This window comes from Capricornis sumatraensis, chromosome 10, assembly GCF_032405125.1.
Source record: "Capricornis sumatraensis isolate serow.1 chromosome 10, serow.2, whole genome shotgun sequence".
In the NCBI taxonomy this organism is placed as follows: domain Eukaryota; kingdom Metazoa; phylum Chordata; class Mammalia; order Artiodactyla; family Bovidae; genus Capricornis; species Capricornis sumatraensis.
Window position 1 is genome coordinate 101,081,169 of NC_091078.1, and position 26,129 is coordinate 101,107,297.

The 26,129-nt window shown below is 48.1% G+C and overlaps 1 protein-coding gene across 3 annotated transcripts in view; it reads right to left on the reverse strand.

Annotated features, from left to right (window-relative positions):
• Positions 1-26,129, reverse strand: part of VGLL4 (vestigial like family member 4) — a 142,170-nt gene that overhangs the window by 35,953 nt on the left and 80,088 nt on the right. The window lies entirely within an intron of this gene.

The following is a 26,129-nucleotide window of genomic DNA, read 5'->3' on the forward strand; positions in this document are numbered from 1 at the left end:
CTCCCAGGGGAAAGTTGCTGGCAACGTGATGGGCCGATCCAGCGTGCTCAGAACGGGCCCCAGGCCCGCGGCGAGCTGCCAAGCATGAGACTTTCTACATAAACGTGGTTTCCCAGCATGACCGCTCTCTTCTCCCTCAGCTTCACTGAGATATAATTGACATACAATGTCGCACGGGTTCACGGTGAACCCTGTGTTGATCTGATACACTTACAGACCGCAAAAACATCACCCCCCCCCCCCCCCAGAGCTAACACCTCCATCATCACGTCACATAACCATCCTCTCCCCTTCGGCAACTTTTTAGGGTCTAGTTTAAAATAAAAACTGGCGGTAAAGTAACTAGGGAGTGCGGACCATGAACCATCTCAGGAGTTAACTGAAAACATGAAAGGTCTTTTGACTCCTGGGTATTCAACTGCGTATCTGTAAGAGTACGACCTAACCATGGCTTCATTAAAACACTCGCCTCACTTCTCTTGCTTGTTACATTTTTATTATGTTTTTGGCATGATATATATATATATTTTTTTAAGAATGAGGAAATTTTATGGGCTCATAGTTCGCATATCTGCCCCCAATGTTACAATAAACAAAAATACATGGTTTAACAGGAAATAAACTTTTTCTTAGAGTACACTAAAAACCTGCATGTTACAAACACTATGATTATGATCAGCACTAAGTTTCTGTGTGTAATTTGTCACGAGTTAACGCACGGGTGCAGTTCTCAAAAGACTTTCAAAGCCAGACACTTGCATCAGAGCTCACACTTCGATCTGATTCGACATCTTGGGTATTTTTCATTCCTGTTTCAGAAAGGCTCTGAGCAAAGAGCTAACTTTGGGCCTCCTTATGAATTAAAATAATCATAACCTTTCATTATAAGCATGGTTATGTACCTTCTAACATTTATAAGTGAGACTAATAGTTACTTTTAAGAGCAAAGTTTTCTAAGTCATGGAAGGGGGAGGGGGAGGGTTTACCTCAAACTCTCACAAACATTAAACCCCTCTGTTGTGCTTCTGATATTTGGCCTCTCAGGCCTGACCATTTCTGCTTCCACTTGGGTCACCGTTCGAGAGTCATATTGGGATAAAGGCCTGTGGGGCCTAAGAAAGGCAGCCTTGTTGCCACACTAACGTTTGTACCATCACAGATGCATGGACAGTTCTAACCGCCGCTCACGCCACACACACGACAAGCATGATCCTGTTAGGGAAAGGAGTGAGGGGAATTAAAAAAAAAAACACAAGACACCTTCTTTGTGTTGACCAGGAAAAATAAAAATTTTGCCAATTTAGTCAGCAGGATATAAACTAGCAAACATACGGTCACCCATAAGCCACCTCCAGTCAGGATTTCTTTTAAGGGTTCTGGTCCCGAAGCAAACTGGAACTTTCCATCTTAAATAAAATACCTAAAAAAAAAACCAAGCCCTGGGCTGGCTGGTTACCCTCAGAAATTCAGCAGGATTTTGGTTGACCCTCTACTTCCTATTAAGTCATTTCTGGCTTAAAAAAACAAACAGCACTGCTGATATCTGTACGTCGATAAACCAGAAAATACCCTAAGTCAGCCCCTCCTCCACAGAGCATCAGCAGCGCGGCTAACTTCTGGAGGAGCCCCAGTAAGACCCCCCAGGAGCTCAGCAACTGCAGACGAAGCCTCACCCGCAAGGCTGAGCGTCAGCGCGCGCTCCGCCCAGTGTTTCTCCACGTCCTTGGCAGGATACGCGGGCTGAGGAGGACTCCGTGTGGACCCCTGGGCTTTGGGAGCCATTTCATTGAGATGCCAGATGTGTGGCAACGGTGGTTGCCATGGAAAACTACCACCAAAGCGACGAAGGAAGAGTCGCTCCCAGAAAAAGGAGGAGTCACTCGTTACACAAGCGTTCGCCGTGACGCGAAAAGCACAACCCTTGGGGTAAGAATTGCATTCCCGCTCCACTCCCCAACTCCCACCCTTGTCCAAGTTCTTGGGCTTGTCTGCGTTCAAGGTCATCAAACGGAGGCGCTGGTGTGTGCCCTGGTCCACAGGAATGGATCTTTTGACAACACTGGAGATGGGGGACCTGGGAGGTAGAGGAACCCACGAAGGAAGCACGGGTGGTCCTGCTCCCCGTGGGGGTCCTCCAGAGACGAGGGGGACGTGCCTGCAGTCAGCACTGGACTCCTCTGAGTGACAGACGTGACCCACTCAAGGTCACACGTAGACGCGTTAACAGTAGCAAGAGCCGTGGCTGCTGCCAATGAGACAAACATTCTCCCCCTCTGGGCCTCCATCCAGCCAGAGGGTGGACCAGCTAACATCTCACATTCCTTCACACCCGATTCTGTGGTCCACAATCCTCTAATCTGTTAGGTAACCAACCAGCCAACATCTACTGAGACCCTGTGCTGTGTGCGAAGTCGCTTCAGTCGTGTCCAGCTCTTTATGACCCCAGGGACTGAAGTCTGCCAGGCTCCTGTGTCCATGGGATTCTCCAGGCAAGAATACTGGAGTGGGTGGGGGGCCGTTTCCTCCTCCTGGGGATTGTCTGGACTCAGGAATCCAACTCCCTCTTCTCACATCTCCCGCACTGGCAGGCAGGTCCTTTACCAATTAGTTGTGAAATACCGAACTAAGACGTCAAAACCCAAACTACGGACCGTCAATCTTACATGATTTTTTTTTTTTAAGTGAAGCTATGGTCAAATACATTTGGAAATCATAAGGGTAAACAATTCTCCCAGGAGTCGCTTCTTGACTTTCTAAAGCACTTAGTCTCTAACAGGGAGACACAGCAGTGGTCCCTTCCGTGAGCCTGCCCCCAAGGCCCCTGCACCTTCTGCAGACTCAGCCTTCCACACGGCCCCACCCTCACCCACACAGCCAGGGGCTCTCCAGCCACTGACAAAACAGGATCCAGACTGCTCCAGCGCGCACGATCGACATCTGGTCCCAACCAGGCTTCCCATGTGTGTTCCCAGTGTTCCTCTATCTAGGCTTTGAAAATCTCAGCCCTAAGAGTTAACCAGTCACCACACAACACAGAGAACTCAGGATGTTTACTCGGGTTCTCCCCCTAATCCTCTGGTATTGCATCCGATACATAAGGCCAACTAAAAATGCCACCTCCTTCAGGCTGCCTTCCTTGATTCCTCGATCTGAAAGTCATCTCTTTTCCTGACACACAGAAATGTATCACTGTGGCCCTTCCCACTTTGTTTTGTGCCCCTTGAAGTAAGGGACACGGTATTCATTTCCTATCCTCGGAGCACAGACCACAACGTGTTCCATGCAGCAGAGGGTCACGATATCCTGACAATGTGTGTATGAGGCCAGGATGGCCAGGTACAGAGCTTGGGGATATGTTAAAGATTAAAAAATAGTAGAATAAGGCTTTTTAAAGATCAATTTGAGTATATATTGACATGAAGAACTCTTAAAAATTCAGGAACAGAAACCCAAATTAAATACAGGAAAGGATCAGAACAGAACTTTCTCCAAAGAGGGTCTACAGATGACCAGTGAGCAAGCACGAGGAAGTATCTTCAGCATAACCAGTCGTCCGTGCAGGCTTAGCTGCTCCAGCCGTGCCCGACTCTGGGCGACCGGGTGCACGGCAGCCCGCCAGGCTCCTCATTCCTCGGGATTCTCCAGGCAAGAATATTGGAGTGGGTTGCCATGCCCTCCTCCAGGGGATCTTCCCGACCCAGGGATCAAACCTGCGTCTCGTAGGTCTGCGTGCATGGGCAGGCAGGTTCTTTACCACTAGCACCACTTGGGAAGTCCAACTAGCCGTCAAGGAAACACAAAACACACCCACAGTGAGACACCAGCTCACGGCCACCAGGAGGGCTGGGCGAAAAGGGCAGAGGATGGCGGTGAGGATGCGGACGGGCTAGAACCCTCGTGTCTTCCTGACCTGAATGTAGAACGGTGCAGGTGCTAGGGAAACCACAGGGGGCAGCTCCTCAAATGGCTAACCACAGAGCCAGCAACCACCCTCCAAGGTGGAGAGATGCGAGAGAGATGAAAACACATAATCACACACAACTTACCCAAGAACGTTCACAGCAGCTTTACTCTTCACAGCCCCAAGCCCACATACCCAGCGCTGAGCAGATACTGAAAACGTGGTCTACCCGCAGGACGAAATGTCGTTACTCAGCTAGGAGAAGGAAGGAAGCGCTGATTCACGCTACAACACGGGAGAACCTAGAGAATAGGACGCTCCAACCCGAAAGGCCACATATCGTCTGGTTCCATTTTACGGAATGTCCAGAACAGGCAAGTGTGTGGAGACAGAAAGTAGATCAGTTTTAAAATAAATAAATAGAAGAAAGTCGACTGGGGGTGACTGGGGGCTGGAAGGAGTCGGGGATTGGACACGACTGCTAGGGAGGGCAGGGTTTCTCTTGAGAATGATAAGAAAATGTTTCTAAAAAGAAAAAAAGAAAATGTTCCTAAAAGTGGAGAAGGCCGCAGAGCCCTGTGAATACACTAAAATCCACCGTCTCGAGTGCTTTGAATAGGCGAATGGCATGATAATGTGAATTGTATTTCCCTAAAGCTGTATTTATAAGTAGGTGAAAGAAGATCCCACTGTTACGAGATCCTTGTCTCCACAATTAACTGTTAAATAAGAACAAGCATCCATTAATTGTCCCTGAAATAAAAATAAACCTCTTGTTATTATAGCTATCTCTCTACTATGTCACGGTCAGATAACTTTCTAAATATTTATCAAGTGTAAAAAACAAAAACAAAGCAGAAGAGCTTGAGGTTATGCAGGCACTCGGGTTCATCAGAATCCTATTAAGCTCCAGCTCAGCTTTTAATCAGACCGTGTTTGAGTGTCTATTACATGCTGAAGGCTGTGCGGAGTGCCCAGAAAAAAAACAGTTGATGAAATTTTCATACAGACTCTGACCACAAGCAGGGGAGGAAAAGAATATACACCAAAAGGAACTTATCTTGGGGTATAAAAGGCTTTTTTCTTTTGCGCTAATGGGTATGCCAAATCTCTCAATGGTTTGGTGATTTGAAAAAGGAGAAATGATCTTTCTTTGTCAAGAACAAACAAGAGAAGGGCATTTGAGCTGTCTGAGGAACCCGGTATTTTAAGTTTCTGAGTTGGCTTAGCTACAACTGTCAATTTAACTTTTTTTTTTTTTAAGAGGTTACAATTATAACTAAAGGAGCTCGACTCAAGCTGTTATCTGGCCTGTTAAATAGAAGATAATTTTATCCAGGTATCTGTTACTGAAGAACAATGCCTAATGGATAAAAAAAAGTAGTTCTTGTTTCCAGTCATGATAGTGGTTTCAGCAAATGGATCAAAAGTATTCCTTAATTATTTCTCCAAATTTTGAAGATGAGCAAGGATTTTGGCCCAAGATTTCACAAGAGTCAGCATATACTAATTTCAAATTAAAAAAAGAAAAAAAAAAAAAACCTTCACAGAGAGAAAGAAAAAAGAAAACCACTTAGCTTTATGATGTGCTATATAATGATTCTGGTGAGATATCAGAAGAAACTCCTGCTTTCCAAGTCAGAATGGGGACGAAGGGAAGAGAGAGCAAGGGAGAGAGATGAGCCCCAGGAATCCACAGCTTTGAGTCATGTTCCTGCCACAGCTAAAGGCTTCTAGGACTCCCGACTTCCTACACTATAATGGAACTGACTCTTGCCCACCCTCAGCTGGCATATCCTGATAAAGAGGACTGTTTCTTTCTTTGGGGGACGTGACACAGTGGTCCATCTTAGACCGGACCCAGTACAGAGCCTAACTGGAGGGTCTTCACAACAGTGCCTGTCTCTTTAACGTTGTGTGCTTAGCTGCTCAGCTGACTCTCTGGACCCCATGGACTGTAGCCCACCAGGCTCCTCTGTCCAGGGGATTCTCCAGGCAAGAATACTGGAGTGGCTTGCCATTTCCTCCTCCAGGGGATCTTCCCGACCCAGAGATCAAACCCAGGTCCTCCTGGGTTGGCAGGCGAGTTCTTTACCACTGCACCCTCTGGGAGGCCCCCTGAGCCCCCATCTGTAAGATTCCATGGTTCCATGAGCTCATCCTGAGGGCCTCCCTTTGGCTCTCATCTCTGCATGCTCCATAACGTGTATCTTCCAAAGGCAGTTGATGGAGAAACACTCGACTGTTCAGGACACACCGGACACAAGGCGGGGAGGAAAAGCTCAACTGAGATCCTGACAGCTCACCTCACAGCTGAAGGGGACTTAGCTAAAAACCAAGAGCCCTTCCCAGTCTCGGCGGTCCAGCTTCGTTTCCTTATTTCCACGCTACAAGAAAGTTGGTGTTAGTCAACGGAGGCCTGGGAGAAAGGTGGTTTGGTCCACAGACTCGCAGCCATGAGTCTGACTCAGACCTTCAGCACGGAGGAGGCAACTGGGCTAGTTCAGAGAGGTAAACGGACCCCAGGACAACGCCAGGGCAGGCACCAAAATCGAGTCAGCTGCCCATCATGCCTCTTCCTCACCAGCTCTGTGGCCGCATTGAAGACTGTGGCGTAACTCAGGGGAGATTAATCAAAATCACGGTGCTGACTGTGGCTTTGTGGAGACCAGTCAGACAGCACAAGGCTGAAATGACAGTGTCTGTGTTTAAGGGGTCTCCTGCTATAGCTTCCCCTGCTCCAGTATCCCGGCCTGGACAATTCCATGGACAGAGGAGCCTGGCTGGCTACATACAGTCCTTGGGGTGGCAAAGAGTCAGACATGACTGAGCAACTAACACGTACTGTAACTTCTGAGGATTTTTCGTGAACCGCTCTGCCTTGCCCAACAGAGAGTTTTCTGCCACAATTTACATCTTGGCTGTGTCCCACATTTTATGTTCTCTACTCCTTATCTCTTTGATTGTGTCAGAACCTAAATCAAAGAAGTATAAAAACCACGGCCCGGTCCCCCAAGCTCGGCGGTGGGCTCCGTCTCCCGTCTGACCACAGCCCACGGCGACCAGCTGATGTCATCCTGCTGGCAGGGGGGCCCCTGATAAAACATGCGCGCTCCACATATCACAACCCATCTCCCACCCCACGGCCCAGCAGGCGGGGCGTCTGCCTTTTCTCTCAAAGAATACTTCTTTGTCTCACAGCCCAGCAGCAGGGGAGGAGACAGCGAAGCCACCCGCTCGCCAACGGTTCAACTTGTGGCTATTCTTGACTGCTCTCTGCAACGGAGGGCTGTTGGGCAACACAATGGAACCCGGGTGAGCCAGCGGAGATAAAAGATGTGACGTAGCGTCTGCCCACAGTGCAGAGACTGCATGCGACTCTACGACCCAGGGGCGGAGCTTGTGCACCCCACACCCCCCTCCCCAGGGCTGCCCCCCAAAGTGCCTTCTGTCATTAGAGACGTGCAGCTCTGACCCTGCAGCCCGATCACACGTCTGAAGGCCACAGCTCGGCTAAAGGTCACTCCTGTCCAGTCAGTCAGGATGTGGGCGTGGGGGGAGGTCTCTGCCAGACCCCTGGCTCAGTGAGACTGTTGGAGGGGTGGAGACGGCTAAACCCACAACCTGCACGAGTGACTGCTAATAATATAATTAAGGGTAACAACACCACTGTAAAACTTGCAGGGTTGAAACACACACTGTTTTCATTAGAATTCCAAGCACTCCAAATAATCTTGTAGACATGTCTGCAAGATACTTTGTCAGGACCTTCTTACATCTTAAGGGAATGGCGAACCACTTAGGTACATATCCTATTTTAAAATCATTTAAAAATCTGAGCTTTTATTCTGGGTTCTCCTGACTACAGTCCTGTAAGGGAAGAGAAGGAAGCACAGCTCACATCCTGCAGCCAAGGAAATCGATGTTTCAAGAATGGGTGGACATGGACTTCCCTGGCGGCCCAGAGGTTAAGACCCTGCACGTCCACTGCAGGAAGCACGGGTTCGATGCAAGGTTCGGGAACTAAGATCGTGCACGCTACACAGTGCCACACGCCACACAGTGCCACACGCCACACAGAGCGGGGAGGGGGCAGGAAGAACAGGTACATAATTCAAGTCACAAAGCAAATTAATAGAAGGGCTGAAAGGAGAAACCGGGCATTTAGACTTCTCAGCTTTCACGATCTTTCTAGCTGTGCAGGATGCTTTATAGGTCAAGGCAAGGAAGTGGGAGGAAGACAACTGGAGGAAGCAGGAAAGACAGCGGAAGGGAGGGTGAGGGCAGGAAGAGGGGCCTGAGGGGCTGAATCCTGCCCCCGAGATCCGTATGTCGCAGTCCTAACACCCCAGTGCTCAGAATCTGACTTACGTGGAGACAGGGTCATACGGGAGGGTACCCAGACAACACGACTGATGTCCTTATGAGAGAGGAGTACACAGACACACAGACGGAAGACCTCGTGAACGTGAAGACAGACGTCTACAAGCCGAGAGAAGAGGCCTCGCGTGAAACCGACCTTGCCGACACTCGGATCTCAAAGTCCAGCCTCCAAAACTGAGAGAGCAGCCGTCTTCTGTGTAAGCCCCGTGTCCGGGGTACCCTGATCCAGGAGCCCAAGCTAACTGAGGAAAGGAGGGCAGGAGGAGGGAAGACAAGAAGCAAGCAAGCAGGGAAGAGGAGGGCAGGGTTGAGACCTGACTCTGATGCAAAGACAGGACAGCTCTGGGACAGAACCGCTTCCAACACTTGGTCTATCCCAACTGACCTATCCCTAGTGGGACCGGTCAAGATGCGAGCAGCGTAACTCCTGGAGGCCACTTCCAGATTAGAGCCTGCCTGAGAGGGGAGGGGCCAGGTGGCTGAGCAGAAAGCAAGAGGACTTTCTGGCTCGTGACCTGGAAAAGTGCAGACACAGCCTGAGCTGTGTCTGAGCAAGAATATTCACAAAGGGGAGAGCAAGGCTCTCTCTGAAAAGCACAAGTATAGGGGAGGGTCCCAGAGATGCAGCCGGGGGCGAGGCGGGGGCTCACTCTGACTGTTGGTGTGCCAGGGGTAGACAGTGCAGACAGCTTCCAATGGTTTCAAACATCTGTCATTCTTCAGGGGCAAGAGGAGAAGGGGCAGAAAGAAAATCCCACAGAAAGGACAAGAATTCTGTAATTCCCAAATATCCATTCTAAATACACCCTCGGACGCTTTAGTAAGGTAAAGAGAAATAACCTGATATCAAAAAGCACTAACTGGGATTTCCCTGGTGGTACAGTAGGTGAGAATCTGCCTGCCAATCCAGCGGACATGGGCTCAACCCCTGGTCCAGGAAGACCCCACATAGTTGCAGGGCAACTAAGCCCATGCACCCCAACTACTGAGTCCACGTGTCCCACAGCCTGTGCTCGGCAGCAAGCCACGAGAAGCCCAAGCCCAACAGAGTCTCACCCCACGCACTGCAACTAGGGAAAGCCCGGGTCCAGCAACAGAGACCCATCGCAGCAACGCCCGCCCCCCAAATAAAGAAGCACTAATTGAAAATAGTGTTAGTCGCTCAGTCACATCCAACTCTGTGACCCATGGACTGTAGCCCAACAGGCTCCTCTGTCCAAGGAATTCTCCAGGCAAGAATACTGGAGCGGTAGCCATTCCCTTCTCCAGGAGACCATCCCGACCCAGGACCTCCTGCATTGCAGGCATTCTTCTACTGTCTGAGCCACCAGGAAAGCCCTGAAAATATTTTTAAGTAAATTTTTAAAAATTGCTATATTTGCATTCCTATGTTGCTGTTCATTTACCTAGCAGGTTCTACATCATTTAAAATGACCGCGTGGCTACACTGTAAAGCAATTATACTTCAAATAAATAAATCAATCAAAAAAAATTTAAAACTTTATCTCCAAAGATCAATACTCTTCCAAATCAGTTTGCAATCTACTCGATTATATGAGAACTTGAAGGTTCCTCTCCCACTTAATTTACATGAGAATTGATGGCCTGTTTTAAAATAAGTATAAATGGAGTGCAACCTTTCAAAAGGTGTGATCTTGGGACTTCCCCGGTGGTCCAGTGGCTAAGACTCCACGCTCCAAATGAAGGGGGCCGGGGTTCGATCCCTGGTCGGGGAACTGGATCCCACGTGAGACAGTAAGAGTTCACATGCTGCGACTGAAGACCCCGCGTGACAGCAAAGATCGAGGCTCCCGCACGCCGAAGCCAAGGACCTGGTGCGCCCAAAGAAATAAACACACACTTGAGAAATGAATAGATTAGCAGACAGGTGTGACCTCGGCCAAGTCTCTCCACCTCTCTCGCACCTCTGTCCTCAGCTACCGTGGGAGATCGCAGTGAGCATCAGCGGAAATTTGCAGGAAGTTTCTAGCCCAGAACAGCCACCTGTCCCATTTCATCCTTTGCTACGACTCCCACAGAGAGGACGAAAGGGGACTTCTCCAGGGTCACTCCCGCTCTGTTGGCCAGAGGTCAGCGGGTGAGCCGTGTCCCACCAACTAATGGCAGATCAGCACCCCCAGAAGATGGGTCAGGGAGGGGCCCCACCTGACCCCCGGGAGGCGGCGGGCCATCTCGGGGCAGCTACCTGACTGCCTGGACTGCCGCCACGTGTGTTAAAAAGACATAAACCCACACAGCAGCCCCCGCCTGTCTCAAGGATCACACGGGAAAGTTGGCACAGCGCCCAAAGCTCCAGTGCCCCTCCGAGCCCCAGGCACACCCTCCACACCTTCGCTGGTTCTGGACACCTTCCCCGCTCCCCCAGAATGCGCTCAGAATTCCTTGGGACCAGCGCAGCCACCTCCACTTTCCAAGCCCAACCCCAACGTGGCCTGCTGCCCCAGAAGCATCTCTTTTAAGACGGCCCGGTGGAAGCTTCCAAACTGCAGATATTTTGATCAACACCATCATGTTTGCTATAGTCTCTCGAGAGGCAAACAGGTACAGTCTCGTTCCCAGAAATATATATATTCTAGTCCAGACCTGAAGGAAGAAGACGAGGCTCCCAGGAACCAAAGCAGAATTCACACGCGAACTGCCGTCCGCACTGCTGAGGGCCAGGCTGGGCCCGCCTACCCCAACTCGGGATCTCACGCCAGCTCCGAACCCCCGCCACCGCGGAAGCCTGCAAGTCACTGGGGTGTGGCAGACCCCCCAAGTCCAGCATCTCAGAAAGCCCTTCTGCTGTCCACACAGAGGCGGCAATCCACCGGATTCCTTATCGTTGCTCCACAGGCTGGGTTCAGAAGCCAGAGTGAATTTCCCAAGGATTAAAACAGGACACAGAGTTCAAAGACTCCACGATGCCGAGGGTGAGCGCAGCACGGGGATCTCAGGCCACCCATGTGATCTAAGCGCCCAATCCCCGTGAAGACCGGTAACATAAGCAATTTAAAGGAAGATCTTTGTCAGCATTCTCACTCAAAGATCCAAGTGCCCAAGGGCATAATTCTATTTTCTCCAACTCTTTGTGTCAAAATAATTTTAAAGCTACTGGAACTGTAATGAAAAGTGAATATCCCATTCCCCTTACCTTGATTCATTTTGTTTGTCTACACATATCCAGCTTTTTTTTCTTTTTTTTTTTTTTACTATAATTGCTATAATTTGCAAGGTAACTTGCAGACATCATACTGCAAGCACTTCAACTGTCTTCTCAGAGTGAGAAGAGTCTCCTTCATAGACACAGAACCATCATCACACCCAAGAAAGCTAAAGCTGACATAACGTCGTCATCTAATATCCAGTCCAGATTAAAATTTCCCCAACTGGACTGTCTCAGAAAAGCAGGGGGATGAAGCAGACAGAATCCAGGATCCAAACAAGACCCTGGGTGACAGAGCTGCCGAGTCTCTAGTTTCCCAGCGACTTTTTCTGTCTTTCTTCCTCTTCTGTGTTTTTTTTAAATGATATCTTTAAATGAGTGTGTGAGTGCGCAGTCGTGGCCATCTTTGTGACCCCATGGCCTGTCTCCCTCCAGGTTCTCTGTCCATGGGGTTTCCCAGGCAACAATGCTAGAGCAAGTTGCCATTTCCTCCTCCGGGGGATCCAGGCCAATGAACTGCCCTACAGTTTCTGGTGGTCTGATGATTTCCCCGTGATTCAATTCAAGGTGAACGTTTTCAACAGGGAAACGAGAGGAGGTGTGCCCAGCATGTGGCCTCACACGGGAGGCACCTAATGCCTCGGCGTACCACCTCAGGTGACAGTAAGCTCCACCGCTTGGTTAGGGTGACGCTCACAGAATTTCTCTACCCAAAAAAGTAACCTTTCAGACTAACATGGGTGTGAGCATCCTGTCGGGTTTCCCAGGCAGCTCAGTGGTCAAGAACCTGCCTGCCGATGCAGGAGACACTCAGGCGATGTGGGTTTGATCCCTGGCTTGGGAAGATCCCCTGGAGAAGGAAAGGGCAATCCACTCCAGTGGAGAATCCCATGGACAGAGGAGTCTGGAGGGTTATAGTCCATGGGGTCACAAAGAGTCGGACACGACTGAAGCACCTCAACACATCCTGTCATGCTCAATCTCCTTCAGTTCAGTTCAGTCGCTCAGTCGTGTCCGACTCTGCCACCCCATGAACCGCAGCACGCCAGGCCTCCCTGTCCATCACCAGCTCCCGGAGTCTACCCAAACTCATGTCCATCGAGTCAGTGATGTCATCCATCCATCTCACCCTCTGTCATCCCCTTTTCCTCCCGCCTTCAATCTTTCCCAGCATCAGGGTCTTTTCCAATGAGTCGGTCCTTTGCATCAGGTGGCCAAAGTATTGGAGTTTCAAGCTTCAACATCAGTCCTTCCAGTGAACATTCAGGACTGATTTCCTTTAGGATGGACTGGTTGGATCTCCTTGCAGTCCAAGGGACTCTCCAACACAACATCTCATCCTCTGCTGCCCCGTTCTCTTGCCCTCAACCTTTCAAGCATCTCTTTCCAGTGAGTTGGCTCTTCCCATCAGGTGGCCCAAGTATTGGAGCTTCTAACTGCGAAGCGGTTTAGAATCCAGCCCCTCCTAAAGAAGGTATGGGATTGAGAACTGGCAGAAGAAAAGAAGAAACGTGGCTCTTTCGAAAGAACTTGCATGCCTGCCATGTTCAGAGCAAGAACTATGCCCCACTAAGGCAAACACAGAGATGTTTGAGATCTGGTCTTTGCCTCAAGGAACAGCAGTTCTCACAGGAGCGATAAGTCACGGAGATAAATAACAGGTAAGGAAGAACTAAAAGCAGAAAGAAAAGAGATGCTCCTGACACGAATGAGTGGTGTGGCATACGAATCGTATCTCAATAAAGCTGTTACCCCCCACCCCCAACTGCTGAGGACCACAGAGGACTTTTGCTACAAAGTTTCTGTCAACAATCACCATATTAGGAAGTAAAATGGAGGAAGTTTCCAAATAGTAATTTGAAGATAAAAATACACTCATTACAGGTTAAAAAGAAACACTGAGAAGCTATGGACACTTCATAGGAGGAAGACATCAATTCTAGCTCTAATAAATATACTCAGGAGTGGAATTCGAAAAACAGGTAGGATTTCGACACTTGGAAACTATGGAAATGGGCATTCCAGTTGGGGACAGCTGTGGGAATAAAGGCAGAAAGCAGGAATGGTGTCCTGTGTGTGAGAGGTCCATCTAAGTAGAAGAAAGGGCTTCTTGCATCTGTTGGTTAAGAGGTAAGGCTACGGAGATCAGTGGGTCAGATAGCACAGGGCTCTGAGCATGGGCAGAGTTCAGATCGCAGGGCAGACAACTTGGGGGGGGGGGCACTGGAAGAGGTGACACAGATAAGGGGGGTCTGATGACACCACGATGGGCACAACAGCCAGGGGATGGGGCAGTCATGCACACGGGGGTGGAGGGCTCCAATGTTCACACCTGCACAACGGGGAAGAGGAGGCCGCTCAAGGGACCTTTCACGGGAAGCGCAGAGAACTGGACAGTGTTTTAACTAGTGCCTTCGCCTGACCCTTCCAAAAAGGCTGCCCTCATCGTGTTCCTGCATCGTTCCCCCAGCACTCATGCTGACCTGGATTTCTTTATATGTTGAGAAACCAAAAGTGAAAAAGCCAGAGAGCCACGCTGGTTTCTGGCTTATGGATATACGAATGGAAAAAAAAAAAAAGACAGTATAACCCCGTATGTTAAGTTCCACAGGTTGGTCTGACAAAGTCTAATTCATCTTCTACATCCACAGTTCTGTTATGTCTGTGGATACTTTTAATGTTACTGTAAGGTGATTTTTAATTGTTGGAGAAAAAAAAACCAGTATGCCAAATTTTCTTGAAGTAAAATAATACTGATGTCCATCCTTTTAGTGGCAGGCACTATGCTAAGAGAGTCCAATTATCCACGATTAATCAACATTCATTCAGTAGTTATTTGTGGGTATCACCTGATTGATGAAGAACAAACATCGAACACCTCAAATAATGATCCATATTTATAAAAGAAAAATTTGGAACAAGGGTTTAAAACAAACTCAAATGAAATGTAAGTTCTATGTTAAAATAGACCAATCTTATTATAACATGCCATCATTCATTAAATTGATGTCAAGCTAATACACAATTATGTTGTGTTTTTTTTTCACAGTACACAGTATATTTTGGAGTCCTTTTACAGATAAATTTATTTCAATAATTACAGTTTGCATAAGCTATTATTATAAGATGTTTTCATGTCCCAACCAAAAACTAAGAGGCGACTGAAACTGAAGTCTGAAAGTGGACTGACCAGCCTGAGACGGCATTGGAACACACTTGGTGGAGATTTACTGGTGAGGCACACAGCTAATTTAATACATAGAGAAGAGTACTATTCATATGAAGAATAACGTAGCAAAACCAATGTTCTTGCCTGGAGAATCCCAGGGACGGCAGAGCCTGGTGGGCTGCTGTCTATGGGGTCGCACAGAGTCAGACACGACTGAAGCAACTTAGCAGCAGCAGCAAAACCAAAGAATATGGGCATCTGTGAGTTGCTTTTTGCAGGGACTACTGCACCTTCGTCCCCTAGATTTTCGTATTAACTAGAAATCTTTCAGATTTCCCTATAAATTCTTATATCCAACCAAGGAGAACTTCTTGTATCACCAAGTTCCAAGAGACTGTTAGATCCTAATCTAAAGCGCCATAAAAGTTAATCTGAGAACAAATATATTCCACCAGCATGGAGAATTGACTGTGCTCCCCAAACCTGAAAGGCCCACGTGCTGCTGAGTGTGAAAGGGGCAGGGGGGCTCCCCTAAATGAGACAGCTTCAAATAAATGTGTGTGTGTCGGGGGGGGGGGGGCGGGTACGGACATTTTCTCCTGCTTCTCATTCCCTCTCCACCCTCACCTCTCCTTTCAAGTTTACGTCAGTTATCGGGTGAGCGAATTTTATCAATGAGAGGCCGAGAAGGGCCGACTCCCTCGGGCATGTTTGCTCAAGATATGAAGGTCAAACAACCACGGTGCTCATAAAAGTTGCGGCCTTTGGGGGCGGACCTTCAGGTCGCTCCTCACCTCCAAGCGACTCATTATGAAGCAAAAAAAAAAAAGGAAAGAAAATGGTGCGGATCAAAGACCAGGCTGTCATTAAGTAAAAATGAAGGGGGATGAAAGGCCTGCCCTGCACTTCAAAGGGCCAGCTGAGCTCAGGTGCGCAAACAGCGGGAGGCCATAGGCCGGCCAGGCCCCAGGGCAGGAGGTGGCCTCTCGAGGGCCAGGTACCTGGGAGCGGGTTATGCAAAGCAGAAATGTGACAAAGGACACAGATTCAAATGTTTTCTTGCTGCAGGGACAGGGAAGGAGGTAACCCCCAGATTACCAGGCGGAGGTGGTGTGCATCAGGTCCGCGCTCCCACAGATGAAAACTGTTCGGTGTAATGAGGTTCAAGGACGGTGGAAGAAGCGAGTTGTCTAAAGCCGTTGTACAATTATATTTGAACAGTTCTTCCTTATGCCCTGAGGTGTGTCCTGAAATAAACCTTCGTTCTGAGAGACCTTGGCCATAGCAGGAAGTAGTCTGGCTTCCCAGGACTTGAATGCAGGACCCTTACTGAGCTGAGGCCGAAGGGCCCCCCACCCTCCCCAGACTTGTTAGAGACCCTTGGGCAGGAGCAGAGAAAAAGCAGGGTCACCCGGTCCATTTCTGAACCCACGACAGTACCCTCAGCTCACCCCATCGGCTCCCTCTACGACGTCTGGCACCTGGATAGACAGACAGATGCTGCTGTGGATAAGGAAGGAAGGGCTTATACTCTCAGGGGCCCTTAAGTCACTTAAGCCTAATCTCCTTCCTCAGACGGACTCCGTGGAGTGACAATATTAAAAGAGGTGACTGTGAATCACCCCCCAACACATACACTCCCTTTAACATAGGAACCACCTTATCTGTACAGCTGTGGCCACATGGCAGACTCTTTGGGGAATTTACAAGTTTCCCCTAGAATGTACTGTTAGTGCCAGACACGCAGGTGTGCTAATGCCCTGCAGCCATACCCTCTGCCTGAGGTTAGTAATCAGGAGGACGGGTAACCACTCAGGAGCAAATATTTACTTAGGGGGGCAAGAGGGATTCCAAGAGCTTTATGTATGTGAATTTCATTCCATCCTTCTAATTTTCTACGGAGTAGGTACTATACAATTAATCTCATCTTTCAGAAGAGGAAAATGGAAGCAAAGAGTGGCTTGGCAACTTGACCTAGGTCACAGGACTCTGGAGAGGCTTAATGGAGACGAGTGTGCACCATCTGGGTTTTGAAGGATGAGCAGGAGTTCACCAGTGGGCACAGGCTGCCGGGAAACAGAACGGTGCCACTGAGCCTCTGGAGCACAAGAGACCCAGTGAAAGCGCAGGAGGCGAAAAGGCGGAGAAAAGAAAGCCCACGGATGGTGGTGCTGGGGGCAGCCTCTCCAAAGCCCCCTAAAATCAGTCACCATGAGTAAAAAACTTGGGTTGGCTTCACAGGCAGCTGCCCATCAGGCCCGTGAGCCCTCCCTCTGCCCGCTTCCAATCAGACTGGCCCCACAGGAACAGCCCTGCATGCGGGGCCTGGAGCGGCCTCTTCCACTGGCTACGCTCAAGAATGGAGGGTGGACTTCACCCCACGGGCCGAGAGTGGCCAGGCTTGAGCCGGAAAGCAGCACCTGCATGCGGACACGTGGCCGTGTGCACACCTGCCCTGGCTGACCTGGGATTCCACCCCCTCCTCTCCTTTCCCCCAGGCTGCAAACACCGGACCCCGACACGCACACCATTCATTCTCTGTGAGGATCGGCTTAATGTGCAGCACGCACGACGCCAATTTGCTTCTTCTGAGATAGCTAGTAGTGATTTAAGGAAAGCACTGTAGTCGACTGTCAGCTCCGTGAGAAGAGCTGCATCACGTTCAGCACGGAAGGTCCCCAGAGCACCAGACACCCACCCAGTGGGACTACAATGGGTCCCGGTGAGGCTCAGATTCCAGCTAACGGTACTTTGCACAGTGTTTTCATGTGAGCAAATGCCCACCCACAGAACTTTGCTAAGAATCAAATGGAGTAACAGTAACGAACAACGTTCTCAACTCCAAACCACCAAGTCTTACAAGAGCTTTGTTGAGATATAATTCTACACCATTAAAGTCACGCCCGCTTAACGCTGCCCGATTCTATGCGTTTTAGCATATTCACAGGGTTGTACGACCATCCGCCCACAATCTGAGAGGGGAAATAGTTCATCCACCCCTTCTCCACCAAAAAAAAATAAAAATAAACTTACAGCCCTTAGCAGTCAGTCCCCACGCTGTCCCCCACCCTCCAGCCTCTGGCAACGACTCACCTCCTTCCTGTCTCCAGAGACTGGCCTGTTTGGGACATATTTCTTAGAACTGAAGTCACATACGAAGACTTCTTTCCCTTTCACTCAGCATAACGTTTCCAAGGTTCATCCATGTTGTAATATATGTCAATACGTTCATTTTTACTGCCAAATACTATTTCATCGTACGGGAATATGCCACATTCCAGTTACCCATTCATCAGGGGATGGGCACTTGGCCTGAGTCTGCTTTTCGGTTAGGATGATGCAGCTATGGGTGTAAAATCTGCGGACAGATTTTCGTGAGGCCATGTTTTCAATTCTCTTGGCTGTATACCTCAGAACTGAATTGCTAGGTCAAATGGCAACTCTGTAATATTTTAGGGAACTGCCAAACTGTTTTCTGAAGAGTTTGCACCATTTAAAATTCCTACCAGTGACACAGGAGGGTTTCATCTCCCCCAGATCCTCAGCAACACTTATTATTTTCTACTGTTTGATGTCAGTGGGTATGAAGTTGCATCTCACTAGTTTTCACTTGTGGTTTTCTAATGACTAATGATGATGAGCATCTTCTCATGTGCCTATCGGCCATCTGTATAGCTTTGGAGAAGTGTCCTGTTCAAATCCTCTATTCATTTTTTTTAAACACAGCAAATTCCCATTGGCTATCTACTTTACATATGGTGACGTAAGTTTCCATGTTACTCTCTCCGTACCTCTCACCCTCTCCTCCCCTCTCCCCAAATCCTCTATTCATTTTTTCACTGGGTTACCAGTCTGTGAACTGTTGAGGTGTAAGAGTTTTTTTCTACATTCTACACTCAAGTCCCCTACCAGATATTCGATGTGGAAAAGTGTCCTTCGATGCTGTGGCCCTCCTGTCTTTTTATTCACATCTATTTTTACACTTATCCTTCAGGCACAGGAACAAAAGCCTGACGCTTCCTCTTAGCTCCTTCATAAGGTATGCAACTTTTATTACAAACGTTCTCTTAAAAGCCACGATCTTTCCCTCTTGCTTTTCGGTAAGCCAGCCCATGTACAACAAGGCCCCAGCCATTGCTAAATACCCACCAGATATACCCGGGGAGCCAACTCCTAAATAATAAATAACAGTGATATTCACCATAGACATTCTGGCATTTCAGAAATTCAAGCCATCTCCCAGAGCCTTATTTTAATGCTTTTACAAAACAAAGAAACCCAATGTCACACTATTAATAGATTTAAGAACCTACATGTGTTTTGCCAACCTATTTTCCTCAAAAGCACGCTGACAACAGTCATTAAGACGGAGCCCATGCTAGTATGCTTCTAAATTGTTTCAGCCTTGACACAAGGTCAATGGGAATTAAGACTAATGAAGGAATAAAGCAAGACTGAAACACTTTCATTTGGGGTCTACTAGATCATAGTAACTTCCAGCAAATTAAATGGACGAGTGGTTTGCAACCACTGGCATTTGTATTTCACTGTTAGTTCCCCATGCCTCTTGTTCTCTCTGTGCCATTAACCTTGAGGGTCCAGCTCTTTGTCAATCTCACTTCAACCATGCTTTCCAGGGATTTCAGAATCGGTAATTCCACAGCATACGGTGGCACAGACCCAGTCAAGTCGGAGAGACAGATGTGAGCTTGTGTAATTGAGATGTTCCCATCTGCTGCCTTGAGAGCCGAGGCCTAAGGGACATGCCTTTTCTTTCTTACACTCACTCCAGGATGTGCAGGCTTTGATGACTCATTTAACTTAAACGCTTGATATTTCAGCAAATAACTTCAATGGTTGATGTGTCAACCTTCCTTGGACATCGACTGGACGGACGGTCACTAAAGATTCTCACATTAAACCTATCTTGACTCCCAAAGGTGCTCAAACTCCAGAGACAATAATCTGAGATGGAGAAAGGGAAGCCACCTCATCCACATCCAAATCCTTGTGTCCACATTCGCCCCCATATTATCGGGGTACTTCACTGAGACCATGGATCATTAACTGGGACACTGTCAAGGCACTGGAAGGAATAAGAGGAAGGGTCTAGGAAGCTGAAGCAGTAAGGGATTTTGTTTTAGTCAAAATTTAAAAATAGGTGCTGTGTAAAGAGGAATTATACTCTCTTGCACAGGGCTTTCTGTCCAAGTTGCTGATCCTGAGTATTTACCAGGTGAAAGTGATTTCATGTGACAAACATATTCCTGAAGACTTGGGAGTAAATTGGCCTTTGACTAGTCTGATCATGAGCTACCAAGCTCCTACGTAAACCAGAGGGGCTTCTCAGTTTACTTTCACGGACCCCTGGAAACCGCCCTTACTGCCTCCCATGCCGGTACTCCTACCCTCCACTGGGGTACAAGGCTTTTCCAAGTGTGGTCCTGGACCACCTATCCCAGAATCACCTGAAATGTTTGTTTAACACAAAGCCCTAACCCAGTCCCAATGAAAGGGTTGTCCAGGGACCCTAAAAGTCTGTCATTTAAGCACCACTCCCCGCACTTGCCAATGTCTCCAAGCACACTGGCGTGTATCTCCAACTCATCCTTCTTCCACTTTCAAAACTGATCAATACAATGGTCAACCAGTATTCTGATCAGTCAAACGTTTCAGCTAATTAAGGGGTATTTGGACAGCGATGGGAATGGTGGGAGAGAAGACCTAAGGACCAAGCATCTCTAGGCTCAAGCGTCTGGTGAGGAAATGCCCAGAGAGCAAGACTCAGGCCCATCTTGGTTCCTCCAGCCAACGATCACAGGTCCAGCATTTACAACCACCTTCAGGAGACCCTGTTTTCAAACTGCGATGCACTTTTAACAGTTGACCTTTTCAGCAGTCAGAAGCTTAGGGAGGGGACCCTCACCGGTGTCTCGGTTTTCCCGTAAGGAGCATGGGTACACCATCTGCGGACTACGTCCCCTGTAATGCATTTACTGACATCCTTCCAACGGGACCGAGAGATGTTCCATAAAAGCTCTCCATGGCTACCGATTCATAAACCTCTCCAAGATGAGAGAACTGAGAGGGGCAGGGAAGAGAGCTAAGAGACACTCTGCAGACACTGATCTCAGCTGGCTGAGGAAGTTCTCCAGGCTGGCTCCCCAGGACGAAATGGAGGCCACAGGGCCTTGGGGAACACCCTTGGGCCAGCTGTGGATGCAGCTGAGAACAGCCCCGGGAGGAAACTGGTGTCAGAGGAGGGAGGTCAAAAGCCCTTTGCCGGGATCCGCCTTTTAAGGCATCTCATTTCAGTCTTGCAATATTCAAACATTAAGAAGCAAAACACTAAGATGATTTATAAAGAATCAGATGCTGCCTTCTAAAGGTTTCTCTCTCCAAAAATTCCACAGTTGCCAGAGGCTTTTTCTTTTGCCCCAGACTGCTTTTCAAAGGCCACCTCAGGACAGAGCGGCGGCTCCTGACCTCTGGCACCGCAGTTCTCTTACCCTGTAATTAGGCCTCTGAGGCAGTCTATCTGATCTGACCCCCGACAAGAAAACCAGAGGACACCAAGCTGCTTATCTATTAGGTTGAGGGTGAAAGACATTTGGTTCTGAAGTCTTTGAAACTGCCATAGAGCTTCCTCCTATCTCTCTATCTACATGTAGAAAACTTTATACAGAAATGTTCTAAATATATATACATACATCTACCAACAGACATCCATGTAAAATCAGAGATCCAAAATAGAAAATCCAACGTCACTGCCATACACACACACACGGATGGTGTGCGAATAAAACACCACGGCTGAAGTGCAAATCATTTGACGGCAAGGAATCTACCTCCCTCCTCCAGAACCATTTATGTAACATTGTCGCTCAGTCCTGCCTATTTTACCACCCCAAGGACTACAGCCCTCCAGGCTCCTCTCTCCATGGAATTCTCCAGGCAAGAATAATGGAGTGGGTTGCTATTTACCTCTCTGGGGGGGGGGTCTTCCAGACCCAGGGGTCAAACCTGCGTCTTCCGAATTGGCAGGCAGTCTTTCCCTACCACTGAGCCGCCAGGGAAGCCCCACGCAACGTGACTGAGCAAAACTGAACAGAACAGCAAAGGCAGAGACTGTCGGTCTTCCTGTGAGCAGAAATTGTCACTCAGACACTGAAAATAAACCATGCTACTGCTCCAGGGGGCTATCGCATAGGACGAGGACCGGACATTTTGCTGGAGCTCGAGTGCAGATCAGCGGACAAAACGGCATGTTTCTCCTCTGCTTTTTCAGAGCTGAAGGAGACATCATAGTCCGAGTAACTACTCAGCCCAACCTTCATCCAGGAGCTATTACCACTTCTTAAATAACAGTATCTTTCGGTGTATCCATCCAAGGGACTCCCATGCAACCATAAGAAGGAATGAAGTACTGGCCCCTCCTACAACAAGAGTGAGCCTCTCATTATGCGAAGTGCAAGAAGCCAGTCACAAGACAATGCTACAGAATTCCATTTATATGAAAGCTTGTGAATATTCCAAAAGGCACTGAACTGTGCACTTCAAACGGGGGAAGTTTATGGTATGTAAATTATATCTCAGTAATAAAGCTGTGAAAAAAATACCAGATTAAAAAAAAAATACTATCATCTAGATAGCATATTCAAAAGCAGAGACATTACTTTGCCGACTAAGGTCCGTTTAGTCAAGGCTATGGTTTTTCCAGTGGTCATGTATGGATATGAGAGTTGGACTGTGAAGAAAGCTGAGCACCGAAGAATGGATGCTTTTGAACTGCAGTGTTAGAGAAGACTCTTGAGAGTCCCTTGGACTGCAAGGAGATCCAACCAGTCCATTCTGAAGGAGATCAGTCCTGGGTGTTCTTCGGACACACTGATGCTGAAGCTGAAACTCCAGCACTTTGGCCACCTCATGCGAAGAGTTGACTCACTGGAAAATACTCTGATGCTGGGAGGGATTGGGGGCAGGAGGAGAAGGGGACGACAGAGGATGAGATGGCTGGATGGCATCACCAACTCGATGGACGTGAGTCTGAGTGAACTCTGGGAGTTGGTGATGGACAGGGAGGCCTGGCGTGCTGCGATTCATGGGGTCGCAGAGAGTCGGACACAACTGAGCGACTGAACTGAACTGAGTCATCTTTAAAGAGCTATAGAAGCAACAGAGCCGACACGGAGGACAGTCAACACGGCGGCTCTCTACCTTTTCAAGGCAACCTCCAATGAACTCTGGGCACTGGAAGGGTTTAGTCAAGCAACTGTCACGGCTGCAGTGTAACCAAGGTGAGACGAAGCAAATGCAGAAGGGAAATACTCTGCACCCAAAGTAATAAACGGTGTGAGACACACACGCACAGGCCACCAAATCAAAACAACACGAGTTCCCGTGCAAGACGTGTGTCCCAGCATCACCACAAGTTTCTCTTATTCTCTTGCTACTTCAAAGATAAGCCCTGGGAAGGGCAGGAACTTGATTTTTCTTTTTTTTTTCTCATGACCGTAAAACAGCACAGCTGGAGACATCATAGCTTTTAAAGGCAGCAATAAGCATGTTAAGATGCCACAAACACTCCCTGAACTGCGCTCTGTACACCACTGTGGCCCCTAGGAGCTCTGATCGTCCCCCACCTGTGAGGGAAATATGTGAGCTGTTCTACAGAAAAATCCCTCACAGGCAAACTAGGTTAGCATTCAAATCTTCCAACAAGTGAGCTGAAGAGCAGGTTGCTAGAACTTCACCAACATTCAAATGAGTGCACGAAGCTCACCAGTACACAGATGAAGCCAGAGGCTGTCAGTCTACCCAGCATCAACAGCCAAGTTATCTCAGCCCTCTAAAATAAGGGCTGTGTGATCGCAAGTCACCGCGCGCTCACCCCAGTGCTTGCCACGGTCACAACAAGAGCTCCTACCAGCAGAAGATACTCGAATAAAACCGAACTGTAAAAATTTCTGGTAAGCATGCAAATGAGTGTTGTCATTTTCAAAGCAGTCATTCTGGAATGACTTGAGCCTACTTATTCCAAAGAAAGTTGTCACTGATTAAAAGATTATTTTCAAACTCCACTTGTGGAACTGGCTTTAGAATGACATAGGAAAAATCAGCTCGTCATTTTATAGGCACACTTACACCCAACTGAGCATGGCAGACAGAAAGAGTCCTCTCTGAGTGTCTGCTGAGTATATTTCACTACTGGCCACTTGTTCAAAATGTTCCAAAGCTGCCTTCGTGGCCTTTGCATCTCAAGACCATGAAGGCAACTTCTAAAACACCAACAATGTTCTGGGAATGAGATCATCACAGTGTTAAGAGTGGTAATTTTCCAAGGTAACTATTTTGCAGACAAACTTCAACACCTTACTTATTTAGATGGAAGCTGTAACGTTTGTTTGCTTTCAATGTCACGCTTTATTTACATTAAAGATAACAAAACACAAGGTGATATAACTGCTAAATGAATATTACAGGCTGTAAACGCCATGGATATTCAAAGGCAAAGAATATAAACACTGAAAGAGGGCAAGGCATCTTGCCAAGGATTGAGAATTTAACAGGTTACAGTACAATTTCTGCCTATAAAAAGTTTCAGCTACAGTTTTTATAAAGGGAGGCTGGAACGTGAACAGAATTCACATTGCTGGGAAGAAGCAGGGAGGACGTTCTAAATGGGGGCGGGGGCGGGGGGCGGGGGGCGGGGAGGGCGGTGGATTGAAAGAGCCTAAAGGGGACGATAGACAAATCAGGAGATAAATCAGACGGAGCTGCTAGAGCTTAAACCCTGAGCGTTCTTTCAACAGGCCAGTGGGTGGATGAATCACTACCCAACACGAACTAAAGCGCAACAGCAGCAGACCAGAGCAGTGTTCCCAAGAGTCCTCGGTGCCACGGTGCCATCTGCTCCCTTCTCTGGATTTGGCCTCCCGCTGGCTTCCATGGCTGTGGATTTACCCACTCTTGGAAAAACAAGCCCTCCTTTGAACAAGACCAACACCACTACCTCTGACCTAAAATTAGACAACAAATATACATACTCCAGCCTCTGAGACACATCGACTCATCAAACGCAGAGACTGTGTATCTCGGCACACTGGCCCAATGAGCAGTGTCACAGCGGGTAATCCAGTGAGTAACAGATTTAACGCTGAAAGACACTGGGACGTTACCGTCCTAGACCCCTGGCAGGGCTACAATTTAAGACTGGCAACACCACGTTCTGCAGAAGACGCAGAGTTCCTGGAGCCCTTCTGCACCGTTGGTGCGAGCGTCAGATGGTCCAACCACTCTGGAAAACAGTTAAGCAGTTTCTAAAAAAAGTTAAGCTTACACAATGACTCGACAATTAAACCCAGAAGTATTTATCCAAGAGAAAGGAGCACGTGAGTCCACAAAAAGGCTTGTATCAAAATGTCTGGAGGCTGAGCCACAAAGTAAGTATACTGAAAATCACTGAACTGTACCCTAAAAATGGCTAAAATAACAGATTTCATGTTATGCATCTTTTTACTACAGGGAAAAGAAAATGTTTAGAGCATCTTTAGTCATAATGTTAAAAACTTTGAAACAAGGCAAATGTCCCCCTCAACTGTAAGAGAGAAGCAAATTGTGATATACTCATGTAACAGACTACAGCAGGGCAATCCCAAAGAAGAGAACCCTGACCTGGGCAAGGACGTGGATGAATTTCAGAAATACCATGCTGAGCACGAGAAGCTGGAATCAAATGATTCTATTTACGTGAAGCCAAAGAGCAGGAAAAACTATCAATAATTTATAATCACCCAGCCAAAACAGCGGTATACCTCCAGCGGGGGCTGGGAGGTGGGTACTGCCCGGCAAGGAGGCAAGAAGGGACTTCCTGTGATGACAGAAATGTTCTATGTCTTCATCCGGGTGGTAATTACAACAGGTATAAACACAGGGGAAAAATTCATGAAGCCATGCCCTCAAAATTTCACCATACCTAATTATGTCTCAATGTCAACAAAAGAAAGAAGAAAACCAAAGAGGTGGGACCCTCCGGTCCATGGCCCATATTAAGTCCAAGACCAGCCTTTCGTCTGCTGCTGCTGCTAAGTCACTTCAGTCGTGTCCGACTCTGTGCGACCCCAGAGACGGCAGCCCACCAGGCTCCCCCGTCCCTGGGATTCTCCAGGCAAGAACACTGGAGTGGGTTGCCATTTTCTTCTCCAATGCGTGAAAGTGAAAAGTGAAAGGGAAGTCACTCAGTCGTGTCTGACTCTTCGCGACCCCATGGACTGCAGCCCACCAGGCTCCTCCATCCATGGCAACAGTACTGGAGTGGGGGAGCCTTTGTCTAGCCCTCCCCAAGTACTCTCCTATCACAAAATAAGACCTCACAATAAAAATTCCCCTTGGGTCTTGTAGGACCTATCCCAGACAGGGCAATATCTTTCAAGGTATGACTAGAGAGGTTTAAAGAAAAACATACAACTAATCCATTGATTACCTAGGCTTTTTTTTAAATTCACTGAATT